Source organism: Triticum aestivum, chromosome 2D (assembly GCF_018294505.1).
Source record: "Triticum aestivum cultivar Chinese Spring chromosome 2D, IWGSC CS RefSeq v2.1, whole genome shotgun sequence".
In the NCBI taxonomy this organism is placed as follows: Eukaryota; Viridiplantae; Streptophyta; class Magnoliopsida; order Poales; family Poaceae; genus Triticum; species Triticum aestivum.
The window spans coordinates 6,830,668-6,840,105 of record NC_057799.1 but is presented as its reverse complement, the minus strand read 5'-3'; positions in this window follow the sequence as shown (position 1 = coordinate 6,840,105).

The window sequence follows — 9,438 nt, the reverse complement described above, 5'->3', positions numbered from 1 at the left end:
TTTCTGAACATGAATCAAGTAGGAGCATTAGCCATTCCTTCCCAGTATGAATGAGGCGATCGTCATCCGGAAGAGGCCATCTACTACGCATGTTGATCCACAAAATTCTTGCCTGAGTGCAGGTGATCAAGGCATGAAAGGTAGACTCCTCCTCTACCCCACAGATAGGGCAAAGTGAGCGTGTGGCCAAATGTCAGTAATTCTTGCACTGTTGAGTCGCTAGGGTACCTGTAACCACTCGCCAATCTATGATCTTCATTTTCTGTGGTACGTTGGATGCCCAAATCTTGTTCCACAGCGAGCGGTTCCCTTCAGGGTCTGAGCTAGAAGAACCACCCGCAAAGGCCGTGTTATGATCACATGTGGCTAATCTATAAGCACTCTTCACCGTAAAGTTCCCGCTCTTCTCCGGGAACCAGGACAAGAAATCATTCCGCATACGGGGCGAAGCTCTGATCTTTGTTATATACTGTACGTCCATGGGCCAAAACAAATTCTCGAAGACGGTCCACCCGCCAAGCCCCGTTTTCATCAAGAAAATCAGCAACCCTGTTTAGGCGACAGGTGCCTTTCGGAGTGATGGGGCGAAACGATGATGGCCGGGGGATCCAGGGATCCCTCCAGGTGCGGATGTCAGCCCCGTTCCCCACCCTCCAAATTACACCTCTCTTGAGCAAATCCAAGCCATGCAATATACCTTTCCACACTGATGAATGATGTCTACTACGCAACCTTCTTCTTGTAGACGTTGTTGGGCCTCCAAGTGCAGAGGTTTGTAGGACAGTAGCAAATTACCCTCAAGTGGATGACCTAAAGTTTATCAATCCGTGGGAGGCGTAGGATGAAGATGGTCTCTCTCAAGCAACCCTGCAATCAAATAACAAAGAGTCTCTTGTGTCCCCAACACACCCAATACAATGGTAAATTGTATAGGTGCACTAGTTCGGCGAAGAGATGGTGATACAAGTGCAATATGGATGATAGATATAGGTTTTGGTAATCTGAAAATATAAAAACAGCAAGGTAACTAATGATAAAAGTGAGCACAAACAGTATTGCAATGCTTTGAAACAAGGCCTAGGGTTCATACTTTCACTAGTGCAAGTTCTCTCAACAATAATAACATAATTGGATCATATAACTATCCCTCAACATGCAAAAAAGAGTCACTCCAAAGTCACTAATAGCGGAGAACAAACGAAGAGATTATTGTAGGGTACGAAACCACCTCAAAGTTATCCTTTCTGATCGATCTATTCAAGAGTCCGTAGTAAAATAACACGAAGCTATTCTTTCCGTTCGATCTATCATAGAGTTCGTACTAGAATAACACCTTAAGCCACAAATCAACCAAAACCCTAATGTCACCTAGATACTCCAATGTCACCTCAAGTATCCGTGGGTATGATTATACGATATGTATCACACAATCTCAGATTCATCTATTCAATCAACACAAAGTCCTTCAAAGAGTGCCCCAAAGTTTCTACCGGAGAGTCAAGACGAAAACGTGTGCCAATCCCTATGCATAGATTCCCAAGGTCACGGAACCCGCAAGTTGATCACCAAAACATTTTCAAGTGAATCAATAGAATAACCCATTGTCACCACGGGTATCCCACGCAAGACATACATCAAGTGTTCTCAAATCCTTAAAGACTCAATCCGATAAGATAACTTCAAAGGGAAAACTCAATCCATTACAAGAGAGTAGAGGGGGAGAAACATCATAAGATCCAACTATAATAGCAGAGCTCGCGATACATCAAGATCGTGCCGAATCAAGAACACGAGAGAGAGAGAGAGAGAGATCAAACACATAGCTACTGGTACATACCCTCAGCCCCGAGGGTGAACTACTCCCTCCTCGTCATGGAGAGTGCCGGGATGATGAAGATGGCCACCGGTGAGGGATCCCCCCTCCGTCAGGGTGCCAGAACAGGGTCCCGATTGGGTTTTCGTGGCTACAGAGGCTTGCGGCGGTGGAACTCCCGATCTAGGTTATTTTCTGGAGGTTTCCGTATTTATAGGAATATTTGGCATAGGTCTCACGTCAGGGGGGTCTCCGAGTCGTCCACGAGGCAGGGGGTGCACCCTCCACCCTCGTGGACGGCCCGGGACTCTTCTGGCCCAACTATTTTACTCCGGGGGCTTCTTTTGGTCCATAAAAAATCATCAAAAATTGGCACGTCAATTGGACCCCGTTTGGTATTCCTTTTCTGTAAAACTCAAAAGCAAGGAAAAAACAGAAACTGGCACTGGGCTCTAGGTTAATAGGTTAGTCCCAAAAATCATATAAAATAGCATATAAATGCATATAAAACATCCTAGATGGATAATATAATAGCATGGAACAATCAAAAATTGTAGATACATTGGAGACGTATCAAGCATCCCCAAGCTTAATTCCTACTTGTCCTCGAGTAGGTAAATGATAAAAACAGAATTTTTGATGTGGAATGCTACCTAACATAATTATCAATGTAATTCCCCTTATTGTGGCATGAATTGTTCAGGTCCGAAAGATCCAAGACAAAAGTATAATATTGACATAAAAATAATAATACTTCAAGCATACTAACCAAGCAATTATGTCTTCTCAGAATAACATAGCCAAAGAAAGCTCATCCCTACAAAATCATATAGTTTGGCCATGCTTTATTTTAGTCACACAAAATGCTCTCATCATGCACAACCCCGATGACAAGCCAAGCAATTGTTTCATACTTTAGTATTCTCAAACTTTTTCAACTTTCGCGCAATACATGAGCGCGAGCCATGGACATAGCACTATGGGTGGAATAGAATATGATGATGGAGGTTGTGTGGAGAAGACAAAAAAGGAGAAAGTCTCACATTGACGCGGCTAATCAACGAGCTATGGAGATGCCCATCAATTGATGTCAATGCAAGGAGTAGGGATTGCCATGCAACGGATGCACTAGAGCTATAAATGTATGAAAGCTCAACAGAAGAAACTAAGTGGGTGTGCATCCAACTTGCTTGCTCACGAAGACCTAGGGCATTTGAGGAAGCCCATTTTTGGAATATACAAGCCAAGTTCTATAATGAAAAATTTCCACTAGTATATGAAAGTGACAAAATAAAAGACTCTCTATCATAAAGATCATGGTGCTACTTTGAAGCACAAGTGTGGAAAAAGGATAGTAGCATTGTCCCTTTTTTTTTTCTTTTTTGGGCCTTCCTTTTTTTTGGCCTTTTTTATTTGGCCTTTCTCTTTTTTTTTTCACGGGACAATGCTCTAATAATGATGATCATCACACTTCTATTTATTTACAACTCAAGGATTACAACTCGATACTAGAACAAAATATGACTCTATATGAGTGCCTCCGGCGGTGTACCGGGATGGCAATGAATCAAGAGTGACATGTATGAAAAATTATGCATGGTGGCCTTGCCACAAATACGATGTCAACTACATGATCATGCAAGGCAATATGACAATGATGAAGCATGTCATAATAAATGAAACGGCGGATAGTTGCGTGGCAATATATCTCGGAATGACTATGGAAATGCCATAATAGGTAGGTATGGTGCCTGTTTTGAGGAAGATATAAGGAGGTTTATGTGTGATACAGCGTATCATATCACGGGGTTTGGATGCACCGGTGAAGTTTGCACCAACTCTCAAGGTGAGAACAAGCAATGCACGGTACTGAAGAGGCTAGCAATGATGGAAAACTGAGAGTGCGTATAATCCATGGACTCAACATTAGTCATAAAGAACTCACATACTTATTGTAAAAATCTACAATTCATCAAAAACCAAGCACTACACGCATGCTCCTAGGGGGATAGATTGGTAGGAAAAGACCATCGCTCGTCCCCGACCGCCACTCATAAGGATGACAATCAAAGAACACCTCATGTTTCAAATTTGTTACACAACGCTTACCATACGTGCATGCTACGGGATTTGCAAACTCCAACACAAGTATTTCTCAAATTAACAATTACTCAACTAGCACGACTCTAATATTACCATCTTCATATCTCAAAACAATCATCAAGTATCAAACTTCTCATAGTATTAAATGCACTCTATATGAAAGTTTTTATTATACCCATCTTGGATGCCTATCATATTAGGACTAGTTTCATAACCAAAGCAAATTACTATGCTTTTCTAAAGACTCTCAAAATAATACAAGTGAAGCATGAGAGTTCATCTATTTCTTCAAAATAAAACCACCGTCGTCCTCTAAAAAGATATAAGTGAAGCACTAGAGCAAATGACAAACTACTCCAAAAGATATAAGTGAAGATCAATGAGTAGTAGAATAATTATGTAACTATGTGAAGACTCTCTAACATTTAAGAATTTTAGATCTTGGGATATTATTCAAATAGCAAGCAAAACTAAATAAAATAAAATGACGCTCCAAGAAAAACACATATCATGTGGTGAATAAAAATATAGCTCCAAGTAAAATTACCGATGAACGAAGACGAAAGAGGGGATGCCATCTGGGGCATCCCCTAGCTTAGGCTCTTGCCACTCCTTATTCCATAGCCCATCGAATCCTTACCCAAAACTTGAAAACTTCACAACACAAAACTTAACAGAAAACTCGTAAGCTCCGTTAGTATAAGAAAATAATCACCACTTTTGGTACTGTTGTGAACTCATTCTAAATTCATATTGGTGTAATATCTACTGTATTCCAACTTCTCTATGGTTCATACCCTCCGATACTACTCATAGATTCATCAAAATAAGCAAACAACACATAGAAAACAGAATCTGTCAAAAACAGAACAGTCTGTAGTAATCTGATTTGTTCGAATACTTCTGGAACTCCAAAAATTCTTAAAAACTAGGACAACCTGGATAATTTCTATATTGATCTTCTACAAAAAGAATTAGCATTTTATCACGTTCTGGTGAATTTTAACAATTATTGTCATGAGCACAAAGTTTCTGTCTTTTTCAGCAAGATCAAACAACTATCACCCAAGAAGATCCCATTGGTTCTTACTTGGCACAAACACTAATTAAATCATAAAACCACATCTAACCAGAGGCTAGATAGATTATTTATTACTAAACAGGAGCAAAATGCAAAGAACAAAAATAAAATTGGGTTGCCTCCCAACAAGCGCTAACGTTTAACGCCCCTAGCTAGGCATGATGATTTCAATGATGCTCACATAAAAGATAAGAATTGAAACATAAAGAGAGCATCATGAAGAATATGACTAGAACATTTAAGTCTCACCCACTTCCTATGCATAGGGATTTTGTGAGCAAACAATTTATGGGAACAAGAATCAACTAGCATAGAAAAGCAAAACAAGCATAACTTCAAGATTTTAAGCACATAGAGAGGAAACTTGATATTATTGCAATTCCTACAAGCATATAATCCTCCCTCATAATAATTTTCAGTAGCATCATGAATGAATTCAACAATATAACTATCACATAAAGCATTCTTTTCATGATCCACAAGCATAGAAATTTTATTACTCTCCACATAAGCAAATTTCTTCTCATGAACAGTAGTGGGAGCAAACTCAACAAAATAACTATCATGTGAAGCATAATCCAATTGAAAATTAAAATCATGATGACAAGTTTCATGGTTATCTTTATTATTTATAGCATATGTGTCATCACAATAATCATCATAAATAGGAGGCATGCTTTCATCATAATAAATTTGCTCATCAAAACTTGGGGGACCAAACATATCATCTTCATCAAACATAGCATCCCCAAGCTTGTGGCTTTGCATATCATTAGCATCATGGGTATTCAAATAATTCATACTAACAACATTGCAATCATGCTCATCATTCACATATTTTATGCCAAGCATTCTATGTAATTCTTCTTCTAGTACTTGAGCACAATTTTCCTTTCCATCATTTTCACGAAAGACATTAAAAAGATGAAGCATATGAGTCACCCTTAATTCCATTTTTTTGTAGTTTTCTTTTATAAACTAAACTAGTGATAAAAAAGAAACTAAAGATTCGATTGCAAGATCTAAAGATATACCTTCAAGCACTCACCTCCCCGGCAACGGCGCAAGAAATTGCTTGATGTCTACTATGCAACCTTCTTCTTGTAGACGTTGTTGGGCCTCCAAGTGCACAGGTTTGTAGGACAGTAGCAAATTAACCTCAAGTGGATGACATAAAGTTTATCAATCCGTGGGAGGCGTAGGATGAAGATGGTCTCTCTCTCAAACAACCCTGCAATCAAATAACAAAGAGTCTCTTGTGTCCCCAACACACCCAATACAATGGTAAATTGTATAGGTGCACTAGTTCGGCGAAGAGATGGTGATACAAGTGCAATATGGATGATAGATATAGGTTTTTGTAATCTGAAAATATAAAAAAAGCAAGGTAACTAATGATAAAAGTGAGCACAAACAGTATTGCAATGCTTCGAAACAAGGCCTAGGGTTCATACTTTCACTAGTGCAAGTTCTCTCAACAATAATAACATAATTAGATCATATAACTATTCCTCAACATGCAAAAAAGAGTCACTCCAAAGTCACTAATAGCGGAGAACAAACGAAGAGATTATTGTAGGGTACGAAACCACCTCAAAGTTATCCTTTCTGATCGATCTATTCAAGAGTCCGTAGTAAAATAACACGAAGCTATTCTTTTCGTTCGATCTATCATAGAGTTCGTACTAGAATAACACCTTAAGACACAAATCAACCAAAACCCTAATGTCACCTAGATACTCCAATGTCACCTCAAGTATCCGTGGGTATGATTATACGATATGCATCACACAATCTCAGATTCATCTATTCAACCAACACAAAGTCCTTCAAAGAGTGCCCCAAAGTTTCTACCGGAGAGTCAAGACGAAAACGTGTGCCAACCCCTATGCATAGATTCCCAAGGTCACGGAACCTGGAAGTTGACCACGAAAACATTTTTCAAGTGAATCAACAGAATAACCCATTGTCACCACGGGTATCCCACGCAAGACATACATCAAGTGTTCTCAAATCCTCAAAGACTCAATCCGATAAGATAACTTCAAAGGGAAAACTCAATCCATTACAAGAGAGTAGAGTGGGAGAAACATCATAAGATCCAACTATAATAGCAAAGCTCGCGATACATCAAGATCGTGCCGAATCAAGAACGAGAGAGAGAGAGAGAGAGCTCAAACACATAGCTAGTGGTACATACCCTCAGCCCCGAGGGTGAATTACTCCCTCCTCGTCATGGAGAGTGCCAGGATGATGAAGATGGCCACCGGTGAGGGATCCCCCCCTCCGGCAGGGTGCCGGAACAGGGTCCCGATTGGTTTTTCATGGCTACAGAGACTTGCAGCGGCGGAACTCCCAATCTAGGTTATTTTCTGGAGGTTTCTGTATTTATAGGAATATTTGGCATAGGTCTCACGTTAGGGGGGGGGGGGGGGGGGGGTCTCCGAGTTGTCATGAGGCAGGGGGCGCGCCCTCCACCCTCGTGTAGGAGATATGCCCTAGAGGCAATAATAAATGATATTATTTATCTCCGAGTTCACAATTATGTTTATGTTCCATGCTATAACTGCAATGATTCTCGAGTCTGCAATATCCACGAGGCTCGGAGGAAGACTCATATGCACATGTGGAATAATAAACGGTAAGAAGTATTCCTAGTCTGGCCTCTAAGACTAGCTCAAGTGTTGCATGATGATTCTGTTTTCCTGGTCATGGGCATGTCTATGCCAGCAATTTTGAGGGCACAATGTTAAGAGAACATTTGTGTCGAATCGACCCGGATTGATGTTATGCTATGAGATTCATTCGTCACAAGTTTATTGGTACATAACACAGAGATGGTTAACGTTTGCATGATTCCTTAGACCATGAGAGTATCGAGTTTCTTCATGCTTGCTTCATGAACTTTGGGGTTTGTTAAACGTCATCCGTAAATGGGTGGCTATTACGGCGGCTTACGGGTTCATGGAAAAGTGTGTCAAGTAACTTGATAGCTCAAGATTGGGATTTGCTCCTCCGACGATGGAGAGATATACTCGGGCCCTCTCGGTGTTACGGTGTCCATCATCGTCTGGCCAGACACTTTGTGATTTGATCACGGGGATGCCGGAACACGAAACGAGAAAAGAGAACAAAACCGGTAACGAGGTAACTAGCATAGTGGACAAGTTGTTGATCCACGGGAATGCCAACATGTCTCACCTCGGGTATTTGTAACATATCGCGAAGCAACAGGAATAGCACACAGCAACTGGAGGTTCACTCGAATATTCATTCGTGTGGGTATAGGGGTCAATATGGGTGTCCACGGCTCCGATGTTGATCATTGATCGGAAGGGGTTCCAGGTCATGTCTATACTTCACCGAACCTATAGGGTCACACGCTTAAGGGTCATCTATCTGCTGAATACTAGACAGGGAGTCTGAGAGAAAATCACCGAAAAAGTTTCGGACACCGAAAAGTTTCGGACAGCGGAATCGTACCGCAGAGAGAGGTCACCGGATGAGTTTCGGTGAAACCGAAAAAGTTGTTTCGGGGTATGCCATTAAGTCAAAATGGTTTCGGCACATGCCTGATAATTCTTGGAGGGTGCCAGAATCATTCTGGAAACTTTTTGGAATTTTCAGAAATAAAAACCGAAAATGTTTCGGAGCTGCCGGTACCGCTTTGGCTGTTTTTCGCAGATGAAATTCACTAATCTGAAATTGTTTCAGAACGAATCCAAAATCATTTTAGTGGGTACTGGAATTATTCTAAGACCCACAGAAATATTTTCGGATTTAGTGGACGCGAAAAATTGTCTTCATGAATAGTGAAAACGCATTCTTGTTTGCTTTTCGCAGATGAAAATCACTAAACCGAAATTGTTTCGGAACGCGTTGAAAATTATTTTAGTGGGTACTGGAAATGTTCTGAGCCCACATAAATATTTTCAGTTCGAACGGACGCTGAAAAATGTCGTCATGAATAGTGAAAGTGCTTTTTGCTTGGCTTCTTGGAGAAGCCACCTTGAGGGCCTTTTTGGTATTTCCCCCCTTGGCTTCTTGGAGAAGCCACCCTTGGGCTTGGCCTATATATAGGGGTGGAGGGGGCTGCCTAAAGGATCATCCCTTGCTCTCATACACATGCCATGCATTATCTGGCTTCTTCTCTCCCTCCCACGAAAAGAGTTTCGTAGAGCCGTAAGGCTGTCTGGGTTCCGGCAGGAACTAGTTCTGGACGGCGAAGCCCTGCCGGATAGATGACACCGTATGTGTGCAACTCTGTAGAGAGATCGTAGTTTCGGTCTTAGTTCGTGAGTGCCTCCCGAAGGGCTGTCCGTGTGACCGTCCGAGTTTCGAAGGTCCTCCCGAAGGGCTGTCCGAGTGACCGTTCGAGTTTCGAAGGTCCTCCCGAAGGGCTGTCCGCGACACCGTCCGGGGGGCTGTTCGACCGCCTCCT